This window comes from Arachis ipaensis, chromosome B7 (genome assembly GCF_059453495.1).
Source record: "Arachis ipaensis isolate K30076 ecotype BB chromosome B7, ASM5945349v1, whole genome shotgun sequence".
Classification (NCBI taxonomy): domain Eukaryota; kingdom Viridiplantae; phylum Streptophyta; class Magnoliopsida; order Fabales; family Fabaceae; genus Arachis; species Arachis ipaensis.
The window spans coordinates 33893300-33906683 of record NC_142442.1 but is presented as its reverse complement, the minus strand read 5'-3'; the positions used below and the strand labels follow the sequence as shown (position 1 = coordinate 33906683).

General features: G+C 35.5%; 1 non-coding gene across 1 annotated transcript; it reads left to right on the top strand.

The window, feature by feature from the left end:
- Nucleotides 1-368: 368 nt before the first annotated feature.
- Nucleotides 369-476, top strand: LOC148550795 (small nucleolar RNA R71). The gene has a single exon (XR_015892647.1). It is a non-coding gene; the product is annotated as a small nucleolar RNA R71 (small nucleolar RNA).
- The last annotated feature ends 12908 nt before the right edge of the window (nucleotides 477-13384 follow it).

Genomic DNA, 13384 nt, shown 5'->3' with positions numbered 1-13384 from the left:
ATTGCAGGGTTCTCAGGATCATAAGCTTCTTCTTCAGAAGAGGCCTCTTTAGTACCGTTGGATGATTCCTTCAATCTATTTAGACTCTGAGAGATCATATTGACTTACTGAGTCAATATTTTATTCTGAGCCAATATGGCATTCAGAGTATCAATTTCAAGAACTCCCTTCTTTTGAGGCGTCCCATTATTCATAGGATTCCTTTCAGAAGTATACATGAACTGGTTATTTGCAATCATGTCAATGAGTTCCTGAGCTTCTGCAAGCGTTTTCTTTAGGTGAATTGATCCACCTGCAGAATGGTCCAATGACATTTTAGATAATTCAGACAGATTATCATAGAATATATCCAGGATGGTCCATTCTGAAAGCATGTCAAAAGGACACTTGTTGGTCAGTTCCTTGTATCTCTCCCAGGCTTCATAGAGGGATTCACCTTCTTTTTGTTTGAAGGTTTGAACATACACTCTAAGCTTGCTAAGCTTTTGAGGAGGAAAGAACTTGGCTAAGAAAGCCGTGACCAGCTTATCCCAAGAGTTCAGGCTATCTTTAGGTTGAGGGTCCAACCATATTCTAGCTCTGTCTCTTACAACAAATAGGAAAAGCATAAGCCTGTAGATCTCGGGATCAACCCCATTGGTCTTAACAGTATCACAGATCTGCAAGAATTCAGTTAAGAATTGAAAAGGATCTTCAGATGGAAGTCCATAAAACTTGTAATTCTGTTGCATAAGAGAAACTAATTTAGATTTCAGCTCAAAATTGTTTGCTCCAATGGCAGGGATTGAGATGCTTCTTCCATGTAAATTGAAATTTGGTGCAGTAAAGTCACCAAGCATCTTCCTTGCATTGTTATTATTTTCAGCCATGTCTCCTTCTTTTTCGAAAATTTCTGTCAGATTTTCTCCAGAGAGTTGTGCTTTAGCTTCCCTTAGCTTCCTCTTTAGAGTTCTTTCAGGTTCAGAATCAGCTTCAACAAGAATGTTCTTGTCCTTGTTCCTGCTCATATGAAAAAGAAGAGAACAGAAAATATGGAATCCTCTATGTCACATTATAGAGATTCCTTTATGTGAGTAGAAGAAGATATGAATAGAAAAAGGAGAATCCAAACACAAGGGTGAGGAATAGGTTCGAATTCTTGGATGAAGAGGAGTGTTAGTAAATAAATAAATAATTAGAAGGAGATGAGGGAGAAGAATTTTCGAAAATTAGATAAATTAAAATAAAAGTATTTTTGTTTTTAATTTAAAAATAAAAATTCAAAAATTTAAAAATAAAATTAAATCAAATTAAAATTAAAAAGAAATTTTGAAAAAGAGGGAAGGTGATTTTCGAAAATTAGAGAGAGAGTTAGTTAGGTAGTTTTGAAAAAGATATGATTGAAACAAAAGGATAGGATTAGTTGGAAAGGATTTGAAATTTAATTTTGAAAAGATAAAAAGTTAGAAAAGATTTTGAAATTGATTTTGAAAAAGATGTGATTGAAATTTATTTTGAAAAAGATTTGAAAAAGAAATTTAAAAAGATTTGATTTTGAAAATTAAAGTTGATTATTTGACTAACAAGAAACAAAAAAGATATGATCCTAGAGTTTAAAGATTGAATCTTTCTTACTAGGCAAGTAACAAACTTAAAAATTTTGAATCAATCACATTAATTGTTAGCATTAATTTCGAAAATATGAATTAGAAATAAGAAAAAGATTTTGAAAATCAATCATAAAGTTTTCGAAAATATGAAAGAAAAAATGAAAAAGATTTGATTTTTGAAAAAGATTTGAAAAAGATAGAATTTTTAAATTAAAAATTTGATTTGACTCATAAGAAACAACTAAATTTTAAAAAGTTTTGAAAAAGTCAACTCAAATTTTTGAAAATTTATGAGTGAAAAAGGAAAAGATATTTTTTTGATTTTTGAATTTTAATAAAGAAAGAGAAAAACATCAAAAAGACTCAATGCATGAAAATTTTGGATCAAAACACATGATGCATGCAAGAACACTATGAATGTCAAGATGAACACCAAAAACACATTGAATGTCAAGATAAACACCAAGAACTTATTTTTGAAAATTTTGAAGAAGAGAAAAACATGCAAGACACCAAACTTAAAGATTTTTAATTTTTAGACACTAACAAATTAAAAATGCATATGAAAAACAAGAAAATACACAAAACAAGAAATTTTAAAGATCAAACAAGAAGACTTACCAAGAACAACTTGAAGATCATGAAGAATGCAATGCATGAATTTTCGAAAATGCAAGAAAAATAACAATATGCAAGTTGACACCAAACTTAAAAATTGACACTAGACTCAAACAAGAAACATAAAATTTTTGGTTTTTATGATTTTATTAATTTTTTTGAATTTTTCGAAAATTAATTTGAAAAAGAAAAATAAGGATTTCAAAATTTTTTTATGAGAATTCCAGGAATCTGCAATGTTAGTCTAAAGCTTCGGTCCAGGAATTAGACATGGCTCACTAGCCAGCCAAGCTTTCAGTGAAAGCTACGGTCCAAAACACTAGACATGGCCAATGGCCAGTGGTATGCGAAATTGTTACTCAGGTTGTGAATTATTGTTCAAAATTGATTCCCTGGCGATGGCACCAAAAATGGATGCACAGAACCATGGTCTAAACATATCTTCACAACTTCGCATAACTAACCAGCAAGTGCACTGGGTCGTCCAAGTAATAAACCTTACGTGAGTAAGGGTCGATCCCATGGAGATTGTTGGTATGAAGCAAGCTATGGTCACCTTGTAAATCTCAGTCAGGCGGATATAAAATAGTTATGGAGTTTTCGAAATTAATACTAAAATAAGGATAGAAATACTTATGTAAATCATTGGTGAGAATTTCAGATAAGCGTATGGAGATGCATTCATTCCTCTGAACCTCTGCTTTCCTGCTGTCTTCATCCAATCAATCTTACTCCTTTCTATGGCTGGCTTTGTGTAAGGATGTCACCGGTGCCAATGGCTACTTTCAATCCTCTCGGGAAAATGGTCCAAATGCTCTGTCACAGCACGGCTAATCGTCTGGAGGCATCACCCTTGTCGTTGGTTGCATCCTATTCCTCTTTGTAAAAATGGTCCGATGCCCTGTCACTGCATGGCTAATCATCTTGGAGGTTCTCGATCATACTGGAATAGAATTTACTATCCTTTTGCGTCTGTCACTACGCCCAGCACTCGCGAGTTTGGAGTTCGTCACAGTCATTCAATCCCAGAGTCCTACTCGGAATACCACGGACAAGGTTTAGACTTTCCGGACTCTCATGAATGCCGCCATCAATCTAGCTTATACCACGAAGATTCTGATTAGGAGATCTAAGAGATACTCATTCAATCTAATGTAGAACGGAAGTGGTTGTCAGGCACGCGTTCATAGGGAATGATGATGATTGTCACGTTCATCACATTCAAGTTGAAGTGCGAATGAATATCTTAGAAGCAAAATAAGATGAATTGAATAGAAAACAGTAGTACTTTGCATTAATCTTTGAGGAACAGCAGAGCTCCACACCTTAATCTATGGAGTGCAGAAACTCTACCGTTGAAAATACATAAGTAATGAAGGTCCAGGCATGGCCGAATGGCCAGCCCCCAAACGTGATCAATAGATCAAAAGATAATCCAAAGATGTCTAATACAATAATAAAAGGCCCTATTTATAATAAACTAGCTACTAGGGTTTACAGAAGTAAGTAATTGATGCATAAATCCACTTCCGGGGCCCACTTGGTGTGTGCTTGGGCTGAGCTTGAAGTCTACACGTGGAGAGGTCATTCTTGGAGTTGAACGCTAGCTTTTGTGCCAGTTTGGGCGTTGAACTCCACTTTGCAACTTGTTTCTGGCGCTGGACGCCAGAATTGGGCAGAGAGCTGGCATTGAACGCCAGTTTGCGTCGTGTAAACTTGGGCAAAGTATGGACTATTATATATTGCTGGAAAGCCCTGGATGTCTACTTTCCAACGCAATTGGAAACGCGCCATTTTGAGTTCTGTAGCTCCGGAAACTCCATTTTGAGTGCAGGGAGGTCAGAATCCAACAGCATCAGCAGTCCTTCTTCAACCTCTGAATCTGATTTTTGCTCAAGTCCCTCAATTTCAGCCAGAAAATACCTAAAATCACAGAAAAATACACAAACTCATAGTAAAGTCCAGAAATGTGAATTTAACATAAAAACTAATGAAAACATCCCTAAAAGTAACTAGATTCTACTAAAAACATACTAAAAACAATGCCAAAAAGCGTATAAATTATCCGCTCATCAGCCAGCCAAGCTTCAGCAGATACAAATCAGACATACAACAGCTGATACTTCATCCAACTTCATATGCTGATAAGTGGAAGCCTCGGTCCAAATGAATTAGACATGGCTTTACAGCCACCCAGGCTTCAACGTGCTTCATGAAACTCTAGAATTCATTCTTAAAAATTCTGAAGAACACAGAATAAAATTTTTTTGTTTTGTTTTTTTTTTTTGAAAATTTTTTTTCGAAAATAAAAATAATCAAAACAAAAAGCTTAAGATTAAAATAAAATTACCTAATCTGAGCAACAAGATGAACCGTCAGTTGTCCAAACTCGAACAATCCCCGGCAACGGCGCCAACAAACTTGGTGCGCAGAAATCGTGATCGTTCATTCCTTGGTAACGGCATCAAAAACTTAATATGCACGTTCATAATTTTAGTTCTTTGTCACAACTTCGCACAACTAACCAGCAAGTGCACTAGGTCGTCCAAGTAATAAACCTTACGTGAGTAAGGGTCGATCCCACGGAGATTATCGGCTTGAAGCAAGCTATGGTCACCTTGTAAATCTCAGTCAGGCAGATTCAACTGATTATGGAGATTTAATAATTAAAAGATAAATAAAACATAAATTAAAGATAGAGATACTTATGTAATTCATTGGTGAGAATTTCAGATAAGCGTATAGAGATGCATTCGTTCCTCCTGAACCTCTGCTTTCCTATTGTCTTCATCCAATCATTCATACTCCCTTCTATGGCAAGCTTTATGTAGGACATCACCGTTGTCAATGGCTACATCCCATCCTCTCTGTGAAAATGGTCCAATGCGCTGTCACTGCATGGCTAATCATCTGTCGGTTCTCGATCATACTGGAATAGGATTTACTATCCTTTTGCGTCTGTCACTACGCCCAGCACTCGCGAGTTTGAAGCTCGTCACAGCCATCCCTTCCTAGATCCTACTCGGAATACCACAGACAAGGTTTAGACTTTTCGGATCTCAGGAATGGCCATCCATGGATTCTAACTTATACCACAAAGATTCTGATTAAGGAATCCCAGAGATACTCATTCAATCTAAGGTAGAATAGAAGTGGTTGTCAGGCACGCGTTCATAGGTTGGGAATGATGATGACTGTCACGATCATCACATTCATATTGAGGTGCGAATGAATATCTTAGAATCGGAATAAGCTTGAATTGAATAGAAAAACAATAGTACTTTGTATTAATTCATGAGGAACAGCAGAGCTCCACACCTTAATCTATGGTGTGTAGAAACTCTATCGTTGAAAATACATAAGTGATAATGGAGTTCATTGGTCTCGGCCCCAGAGGGGGAACTAGAAGAACCAACCTTAAAATGATCCGAAGATAAAACTCACGATGTAAATACAATAGTAAAAAGTCCTATTTATGCTAAACTAGTTACTAGGGTTTACAGAAATGAGTAAATGATGCAAAAATCCACTTCTGGGGCCCACTTGGTGTGTGCTTGGGCTGAGCATTGAGCTTTACACGTGTAGAGGCTTTTCTTGGAGTTGAACGCCAGTTTGTAACTTGTTTCTGGCGTTTAACTCCATAATGCAGCATGGAACTGGCGTTGAACGCCAGTTTGCGTCATCTAAACTCGGGTAAAGTATGGACTATTATATATTTCTGGAAAGCTCTGGATGTCTACTCAAGTCCCTCAATTTCAGCCAGAAAATACCCGAAATCACAGAAAAACACACAAACTCATAGTAAAGTTCAGAAATGTGAATTTTATTTAAAAAATAATAAAAATATACTAAAAACTATGTAAAAATAATGCCAAAAAGCGTATAAATTATCCGCTCATCAACAACCACTTGAAACAAATGGCTTAGCAACTAGTTGCCTTACCATGGAGCCTTTAGCATCTTTTGTCCAAGGTTCCAGTGCCATTAGCAGCAAGTCAAGTAGTGATAGGAATTGGTTCAATCACCCAAAGACCCCCATGCTCAACAACAGGTTGTGTCTCCTCTCTCTCTACCACTGAATTTGATTCTGATATTTTCAGAGGCAGCGGTTGCATTGCTGCCACCGTTATCGCATCCCCAAGGTCTGACAGGTCTGGTGGCAAATGTAGGTCGAATCCGTTCCGCCTCACGTTGTCTATGATACAATCGTCCACCTCTGGAATATTTCTTCTTCAACCTCCATCGTTCTCCTCCAACATCATAGAGGTTGTTGCAAATGGCTACCTCAATCGTTGCTTTTGGTTTTCCTTCTTCAATACGACCGCTGAGGACCTATTTTATAGTATGGCTCTTCCTCACAACGACCCTGTCATCAACTTTGTAATGTGTAGCGATCCCATCGTGGCCGGCGGAATGTGTCGTTTGAAAATTCAAGTGGTACCAACGGCGGAGGCAAGATGATAATTTCCTTCATCGTTTCTTCTCTTTCACCCCTTTTTCTTGTAATCTTCACCTTCATTTTGACCTTCTTTGGAGCTGAGCTTGGAGAATGGTGAGCTACCACTTGTGTCGTCTCTTAATGTAGTCGACTTGACGTTTTCTGGACTTTGTTAGGTAGAAAGCGACAAAAGAAATCTGATTAGAATCTTGTCCAAGTCAGAAATGGAGTCCAATCCTCCCACCATTGAGACCATGCCCCAGCTTCCCCATCCATAGCCTCCATCTCCAAGTATGCGCGATCTCTGTTCGGTACTCGAGCCACTTGGAAGTAGTACTCTGCTCCTACTATCCATCCACTTATATTTTCATTAGAAAGTTTTGGAAGGTCAATTTTTGCATGTCTTGACCCGAACCCAAAAGGACCTGGGTATGATCCCAAAAAAATCAAACCATCTAAAGGGAAACCAAGATCGGGTTTGGGCCATGGCTCCGGTTACCCAGCCCGGCCGAGTGAGTAGGTTAAACTTCAAATTTGAAATATATTTGTATGTAACTTAAATATTTGATGTTAGGTTTAATTACTCTATTGGTCCCTATAGTTTCGCAAAATTTTCAATTAGGTCCCTATACTTTTTTTCTTTTAATTTGGTCCCTGCACCAAAATTTTTTTCAATTAGGTCCCTCTTAACGATAATTGGTTTAATTGTACAGGAACCCAACTAAAAAAAATTGGTGCAGGGACCCAAATAAAAGGAAAAAAAGTATAGAAACCCAATTAAAAAAAAATTTTGGTGCAAGGACTCAATTAAAAAGAAAAAAAAAGTATAGAGACCTAATTAAAAATTTTGCAAAACTATAGGGACCAACAGAATAATTAAACCTCGATGTTATTAGTATTGATTATTGATTATGCTTTAACTTTAGAGTTTGGTTAATACTTGTTATATTTTTCTAAGTGAATTTTATCGTATGAAATAATTGTTAAAATTTGGAGATTATCACATGCTAGCATTCAAGAAGTTAATATGTTTTATCTTGAACTTGTGTTTTTAAACTAATATTGTGTAATATTAATTATAAATTGATCCATGTATTTTTAATAAAAATTGTGAAACTAGGAAAGAGATACAAAGGTGCATGGAATATTCATGGAGAGATTCAAATTCAACATTGACTACCAACTTCTTCGTAACAACTAATAAGTAAATTTTTATCTCTTTTTACAAATTATTATTAACAGCCCGGTTTTTATCCGATTTTTACCTGGTATAATTGTGGTCCAAATGTGTATAGGTTTGATCAGGTCTATGACTGAATTTAGGGCCAGATCTGAGTTAGGACAAACTCGGTTTCATCCGGTCCATGTACATCCCTAGACTACTAACAACCCATTAAGTAGAAGCTGTAAGAAGCTGGCATCTAGATTAAGTAGAAGAATGAAACAGTAGTAAAAGCGCATCGGGCAAGGGAGATGCAGTGACATCAGTGAGATATTATCCAATTTTTTAGTATTTGTTTGTATTATGCAGTAAAAGGACTGAGTGACAAAAGCATTAGGTATTCGAGATATATGATTCTCTCTTATTGCTTAATCCTATCTTTTCTCTCTTTTTTCACGCCTTCTTACTACTTCTCACATGCCTTTATAGTTTCTACCTCTCTCTTATAACAGAATGCTCCCTCTCTCTCACTCACTTTTCAGCTAGGCAAGTTAGTTATAAAATTCATCTTAAACCCATATTCACTCAATTACAAGTAGATCTCTAATTTCAAATAAACTTGGTATGTAACAACAACATTTAGTTCCTTTAACATATCTTAATTTTGCAGTCCCTATTATAAGAAAAATGTTGAGTACCTCGGATTTAGCATCGCAGAGTAGCAACGGATTTATGTTGGATTTACCAGCGATAACTACGTTGAATTCGTAAGGTTTTTCAATTACCGGTGGATTCTATTTTTCGACAGTACATCTGCTAGTAATTTTTGAAAGAAAAATAAATTAAATTGGAGCATCCTTTTAATGTCGGAGTAATCTGACGGTAACTCAGTTTAGTGAAATAATGCGCTTTAGTGACCCGCAATGGTGTACCGTTAAAATTTTTCGACGGTAAAGGTGGCGTAAATTCAAATCACGAACCCTTTCCCTCATTCGAACCCTCACCACCATAACCACAACTCTCTCTCTCTCTCTCTCTCTCTCTCTCTCTCTCTCTCTCTCGTACTAGCCGCCTGCCATCCGAGACCACCGCTATCACCACCCCCTCTCCGTCGCTGTCAACCCCCATCACTGACGCCTCCTTCTTCTCCTTCTTCCCCTTCCTCTCAGCACCACCACGGTCCTTTCCTCCTTCGCTTTTCACCTTTCTCAGCCCATAGCCTCCAGTTAGTTTTAGTTCATTGGTTTAATTAGTTGAGTTAGTTTAATTTTCTGTTTTAGTAGATTTAGGTGGTTAGGATAGTTTAATTTATATTTATGGGTTCTGAATTATTGTTGAAAGTGTCTAGAACTATTCTGAGTTTGTTGATTGAATTAATGAAGAAATTGCTGCTGAGTTTATTTGGTTAATTATTTGATTGTGCTCATTCACTGTGTTAATTGCTGTTTTGTTGTTTTGCTACTTTGAATTAATTAGACTGATGTCTAATGAATTTATGATCAACAATGCTGACTTGCTATATTTTTTTGTGTTATTAATGTTGAATTTTATGAATTGGTGTTGCACAGATTACTTGTTAATGCTAAGTTATGTTGTTTATAACTTTGGTTGCCAAATATTTGTAAATATGCCTAAAAATCCTTTTATTGAAAATTTTGGTCAATCCCTTGAAATCATTGCTTATTCTTCTCTTGTTTTGATTATTTGCATTGATGGTATTTGATTTGTTTTTCGATTGACCGACGTTTTGGAATTTTGAATGTTTGAGGTTTCTTATCTAATATTGCAAGTTTGATACACTTTACCCTATGGAATTTGATTTGTTTAATTTTAGTTGAATTTAGTTTAGGTTTGATTAGAATTTCAATTTTAATTTTCAATCAGTTTCGAAGTTAGTTCAGTTTAGTTTTTTAAACAGAGTGAATTTAGGTTGATTAAGTTAAGTTAGATTCAATACATTAGGTTTTTAAATTTTTGTAGTGTTTGGAATCATTTAATTGTGTTACTTGTTGATAATTTGATATTTGCAGACATGTCAACAGGCAGAGGTGTTGTGGATCAGGATGTTGATCGTGGATGTAGCCGTGGTCAGGATAGAGGGAACATTTCTTTCGGTACCCCCCGGGACTTCTGGGTCCTCTCCGTCTACTCCGACCACGCCAGTGATGCTACAGGTTGCGGGTTTAGCGGACCAGCCGTTCATCATGGTCCCTAACCCGAACTACGTGCCTTCATCTATGGGGACGATATCGCCTGTTATCGGTCAGCAACCCGCATCCACGGCGACACCGCCTCCAGCGATGGGTGCCGCAGTCCCGGAGTCCAACCACGGAAGTGAGGCAGCAGCTGATGCCCATCCACCACCTTCTATCGTGCGGTTGACCATTTGGCTTGATGGCGGCACGGGGTAAGTATCGCGTTCAGTATCATGTATTTCATGTTTATGGTTGCCTGGTTATTGTTTTAAGTTTCAATGATTATAATTCCTATTTAGTGGATTTATGTTGGTTTGGTTATTATTTTAAGTTACAATTATTATGATTCCTGTTTAGTGGAGCCTGAGGAGGGCTTGGATTTGAGGCTACAGGTGCATGAGCTCCAATGCAATCTTCAGCAGTAGGCTTAGGAGCTTAACAATTATCGAGAGAGGTATCAGGAGATCCTCAACCGAGTGACGTCTACTGATAAGCTCAAACTGGAGTTCAGGGAGTCGATAGAGCGGTTGTATTGTATGGTAGCTCAGATGGAGGTGTACTAGGCCTAGATGCGCGCCGCTGGCATCGACCTTGCTGGTGGCAGTGGTCTTGCTGATGGCATACGGACATCACTACCTTCTGCGCCACTGACTCAGGGCCATGGAACCGACGATGACGACTACCTAGATCTGTAGTTATTTGTGTTTTGTTTTATTACTTCATTGTACATATTTGATGTAGTTGATTTTTAATATATTTGAACAGTGTATTATTTATTTTAATTAAATAATAATTTTTAATTATTTATGAATGGAATACTAATTGTGTGAAAAAAATTAAATTTAAAATTAAAATTGACCATGTATTTTAAATTTAAAAAAATAAAAATTTAGATTACCGTCGGAATTACCATAGGAATAATCCGACAATAACAGTGCGCGAAATAACATTTTTGGGTGCCAACAATACTGTTAGAAGAATCCGCCGGTAACCAATTGGTTTGTCGAACCGATGACCCATCACAACTTCTGACAGTAATCACCGTCGGACGAAAAAATCTGACGGTAAACATTTACCGATGAGGTTCATACCATCTGATTATTTTTGACGGTATTTAAATTATCGTAAGATTTTATTCGTTTTTTCGACAGTACTCATCAATTTTCTTATAATACCAAAGCAATGGGACTCTAGCACTCCTTTATGTCGTGAATTATAATTCCATAGTTCAGGTAGTAACTATCTAGTAGTCTTTCATACTTTAAATTCACCCAAGTTTTTGGCACTTCCTTTCTTGCCATAGAAATTTCGACTAAGCTACGACTTGAATATATCAAATGCCATTTTCACTCTGATTCTCATTAATGTGTCATATCTTTTGAGATTCTCCACTTCAACCAGTATCCCCATCATATTGCTAAAAATTTTTGCTATTTCTTCATTCATAAAATTTAGTGAGACTTCGTGTATTTAGATCTAAAATTTCATATCCTCGTACTTGACATCATAGACAAATTTGCCATATGTCCACATTTTCAGGTTAATCAAGTCCCATTTAGGATTTGTCATCTTTTTCTCTAATTTTTGCCTATAAGATGACGCAATCGATCTTGAACTCTTGGTTTCTTGTATAGTTTAGTGTAATGATTTTTCTTTTTATTAATTCTATTTTTTGCAAATTATAACTGATTTACCATTGGCTAATGGATTGCTACTGCATACACAAGGCGGAATTTGAATCTCTAACACTTACTTAAAGGAATAAGTGAGTTGACCACTTGACTACCTTAAGTTGGTTAACACCATTTTAGTTTTTTTTTTAGTTGTCTACAGAATCTCCTAGTCCGACAAAACAAAGACTAATCTGTTATGAATCTGAACTCCATTTTAAAAATTGGGAAAAAGACAGATAGATCCCCGACTTTTTAAATTTTTGACAAATACATCCCTGACAAAATTTAAATACAAAAAAGTCCCTGACTTTAACAAACGGAGGACAATTTAGTCCTTCCGTCTATTTGCCTCTCATACACCAAACGGAACTGGCTGACGTGGCTGAAACGGTGTCCAAGTGTCCATTACGGTGTCACGTTGGAAGGGGAATAAAGTTCGAAGGACAAATAAGTCCTTGACGTCATTTTACAAATAAAGTTTAAAGGACAAATAGGTCGTTGATAATTTTTTTTTCATTATGCTTCTATTATACTTCTATTATGAGAATTTAGTTTATATAATTATGCTTGTATTTTGAAATCTAGTTAACTTGTTGTATTCTGCAATTTAAATTATTTGTATTAAAATTGCAGAAATTGGGCTTGTTCTGTTTCTACTTTTTTTTCTTAAAATGCATTAGTTCAGTTTTAGTGTATTTGTGTATTATATTAGAATTTGTTAAATTGTATTAGTTCAGTTTTCATCATACCAGTGGCATTAGTTAGCATCAGTTCATTTATGCATCAAGTTAGCATTAGTTTATTTGTGCATCATTCATGTATTAGGTTAGCATTAGTGCATTTGTGTATTATATTAGAACAAGTATTTTTATCCATAATAACATTACGAGAATAATTTTTTTTTTTTAAATTATAGTTCACTTTGTTCTAACAGTATAAATTATGCATGACACAAAAGATTTATAAAATCAAACTCTTTTTACAAAAAAGTCGTAAGTTGACAAAAGTTTCTGACTAAGAAGACCAAGATATCTGCAGATAACAAATTAAATAATAAGATTTTTAGTTATTATTTTTATATGAAAAAGTCTAATTTTTCATTAATAATTAATTTTAACATTCGTTATCTAAAATTTAAAATAATTTAATGTGTATATTTTTACATTTAAAATATTTTAATTGTAAAAAAAATATCAAATGACATATTTTGATTTGTTAAATTACTAATAGAAAATATAATTATACATAGAATAAAAATAGTAGAGAGAAATATAAAATGGAGAGAGGTAGATGAGAGAATTTAGGAAATGAGTTTATTAATTTTGAAAAAAAATTATCAAGAACCTATTTGTCCTTCGAACTTTATTTGTAAAATGACGTCAAGGACTTATTTGTCCTTCGAACTTTATTCCCCTTCCAGCGTGGCACCGTAACAGACACCTGAATACCGTTTCAGCCAATTTTATTTGGTATATGAGAGGCAAATAGATGAAAGGACTAAATTGTCCTCCGTTTATTAAAGTCAAAAACTTTTTTGTATTTAAATTTTGTCAGATATATTTATCAAAAATTAAAAAAGTTAAAAATCTATCTGTCTTTTTCCCTTAAAAATTTGTCACCAATGAATCACTCCATATACATGATAGGATTCAATAAATCACTGATAGATATCGTGAGATTCGAACTCTATTATGGTTTTTAATGAGCTT